This window comes from Marmota flaviventris, chromosome 9, assembly GCF_047511675.1.
Source record: "Marmota flaviventris isolate mMarFla1 chromosome 9, mMarFla1.hap1, whole genome shotgun sequence".
Classification (NCBI taxonomy): Eukaryota; Metazoa; Chordata; class Mammalia; order Rodentia; family Sciuridae; genus Marmota; species Marmota flaviventris.
The window spans coordinates 58900388-58903913 of NC_092506.1; positions in this window are offsets into that span (position 1 = coordinate 58900388).

Below are 3526 nucleotides of genomic sequence, written 5' to 3' on the forward strand. Positions count from 1 at the left end.
GTGAAAGAGGGCATCCCTGTCTTGTTCCAGATTTTAGAGGGAATGCCTTCAATTTTTCTCCATTCAGAATGATGCTAGCCTGAGGCTTAGCATAGATTGCTTTTACAATATTGAGGTATGTTCCTGTTATCCCTAGTTTTTCTAGAGTTTTGAACATAAAGGGATGCTGTACTTTGTCGAATGCTTTTTCCACATCTATCGAGATGATCATATGGTTCTTATTTTTAAGTCTATTCATGTGGTGAATAACATTTATTGATTTCCGTATATTGAACCAGCCTTGCATCCCAGGGATGAATCCTACTTGATCATGGTGTACAATTTTTTTGATATGTTTTTGTATCCGATTCGCCAGAATTTTATTGAGGATTTTTGCATCTAGGTTCATTAGAGATATTGGTCTGAAGTTTTCTTTCTTTGAAGTGTCTTTGTCTGTTTTAGGTATCAGGGTGATGTTGGCCTCGTAGAATGAATTTGGAAGTTCTCCCTCTTTTTCTATTTCCTGAAGTAGCTTGAAAATTATTGGTGTTAGTTCCTCTTTAAAGGTTTTGTAAAATTCTGCTGTATACCCATCTGGTCCTGGGCTTTTCTTAGTTGGTAGTCTTTTGATGGTTTCTTCTATTTCCTCGATTGATATTGGTCTGTTTAGGTTGTCTATATCCTCCTGACTCAATCTGGGCAGATCATATGACTTAAGAAATTTATCTATGCCTTCATTATCTTCTAATTTATTGGAGTATAAGGATTCAAAATAATTTCTGATTATCTTCTGTATTTCTGAAGTGTCTGTTGTGATATTGCCTTTTTCATCCCATATGCTAGTAATTTGAGTTCTCTCTCTTCTTCTCTTCGCTAGCATGGCTAAGGGTCTGTCGATTTTGTTTATTTTTTCAAAGAACCAACTTTTAGTTTTGTCAATTTTTTCAATTGTTTCTTTTGTTTCGATTTCATTAATTTCAGCTCTGATTTTCATTATTTCTTGCCTTCTACTTCTTTTGCTGTTGTTTTGCTCTTCTTTTTCAAGGATTTTGAGATGAAGTATGAGATCATTTATTTGTTGGTTTTTTCTTTTTTTAAGGAATGAACTCCAAGCAATGAATTTTCCTCTTAGAACTGCTTTCAATGTGTCCCATAGATTCCAATATGTTGTGTCTGTGTTTTCATTAATCTCTAAGAATTTTTTAATTTCCTCCTTGATGTCTTCTATAACCCATTGATCATTCAGTAATCTATTGTTCATTCTCCAAGTGATGTATGCTTTTTCCTTCCTTCTTTTATCGTTGATTTTCAGTTTCATTCCATTATGATCAGATAGGATGCATGGTATTGTCTCTACTCCTTTATATTGTCTAAGAGTTGCCCTGTGACATAATATATGATCTATTTTTGAGAAGGATCCATGTGCTGCTGAGAAAAAAGTGTAACTGCTTGATGTTGGGTGGTATATTCTATATATGTCTATTAAGTCTAGGTTATTAATTGTGTTATTGAGTTCTATAGTTTCCTTATTCAACTTTTGTTTGTAAGATCTGTCCAGTGGCCAGAGAGGTGTGTTGAAGTCTCCCATGATTATTGTATGGTGGTCTATTAGACTCTTGAACTTGAGAAGAGTTTGTTTGATGAACATAGCTGCACCATTGTTTGGGGCATATATATTTATGACTGTTATGTCTTGTTGGTGTATGGTTCCCTTAAGCAGTATGTAGTGTCCCTCTTTATCCCTTTTGATTAACTTTGGCTTGAAATCTATTTTATTTGATATGAGTATGGACACTCCTGCTTGTTTCCGAAGTCCATATGAGTGATATGATTTTTCCCAACCTTTCACCTTCAGCCTATGTATGTCTTTTCCTATCAAATGCGTCTCCTGTAGGCAGCATATTGTTGGGTCTTGTTTTGTGATCCATTCTACTAGCCTGTGTCTCTTAATTGGTGAGTTTAAGCCATTAACATTGAGGGTTATTATTGAGATATGGGTTCTTGTTCTAGCCATATTTGTTTATTTATGTTACTAAACATGGTTTGTTTTCCTCTTTGATTATTTTTCCCCCCTTTACTGTCCTACCTCCCACTGTTGGTTTTTATTGTTATTTTCCATTTCCTCTTCCTGTAATGTTTTGCCGAGGATGTTTTGAAGAGATGGTTTTCTAGCTGCATATTCTTTTAACTTTTGTTTGTCGTGGAAGGTTTTAATTTCATCTTCCATCCTGAAGCTTAATTTCGCTGGATACACAATTCTTGTTTGGAACCCATTTTCTTTCAGTGTTTGAAATATGTTATTCCAGGATCTTCTAGCTTTCAGAGTCTGTGTTGAAAGATCAGCTGTTATCCTGATTGGCTTACTCCTAAATGTGATCTGCTTCCTTTCTCTTGTAGCTTTTAAAATTCTCTCCTTATTCTGTATGTTGGGTGTCTTCATTACAATGTGTCTAGGTGTGGATCTCTTATAATTTTGCACATTCGGCATCCTGTAGGCTTCTAGAATTTGGGATTCTGTCTCATTCTTCAAGTCTGGGAAGTTTTCTCGTATTATTTCATTGAATAAATTGCTCATTCCTTTGGTATGGAGTTCTGTACCTTCCTGTATCCCAATGACTCTTAAGTTTGGTCTCTTAATGTTATCCCATATTTCTTGGATGTTCTGCTCATGGTTTCTTAACAGTCTTGCTGAGCTGTCTATGTTCTTTTCAAGTTGAAATACTTTGTCTTCATTGTCTGATGTTCTATCTTCTAAGTGTTCTACTCTGCTGGTAGTATTCTCAATTGAGTTTTTAAGTTGGTTTATTGCTTCATGCATTTCTAGGATTTCTGTTTGTTTGTTTTTTATAACCTCTATCTCCCTGTATAGTTGATCCTTTGCTTCCTGAATTTGTTTATGTAATTCATTGTCGAAGTGATCTTTCATTGTCTGATTTTGCTGTCTAATGTCTTCCTTGATACTCCAGATCATCTGAAGCATATATATCCTGAATTCTTTATCTGACATTCCATCTGCTGCAGCTGTTACCTCTTCTAAAGTTGAGTTGACCTGCATTGCTTGTAGTCCTTTCTTTCCTTGTCTTTTCATACTGCTTGCGTTTCTTTCTTCTTGGTGAAACTGTTGTGTTTTTGAAATTCCCCCCCCCCCATATATTTATATTGCTCTTGTATAGTTGAAAAGTCTCCCTTGCAGGTGCGGGCGGGGGCTCTGCTCTGCCCCTCCTCCAATTGGTGTGAGGTGTCTACCACGCCCGCGGACCCCTGGGCCTGATCTGCCATTCTGTCGCAGGTCTGCCTACCTTGCAGGTGGGGGCGAAGGCTCTGCCCTGCCCCTCCTACCACGCCTGGGGACCGCTGGGCCTGATCTGCAGGTTGGTCGCGGGTCTGCCCACCTTGCGGGCACAGGTGGCAGTTCCGCTCCGCCCCCACTCCAATTGGGGTCACTTGACCACCACACAGGCGGGCAGGTCTGCTTACCTTGCCGGCGCGGGCGGCGGCTCTGCCCTGCCCCTCCTACCACGCCCGCAGACTGCTGGGCCTGATCTGC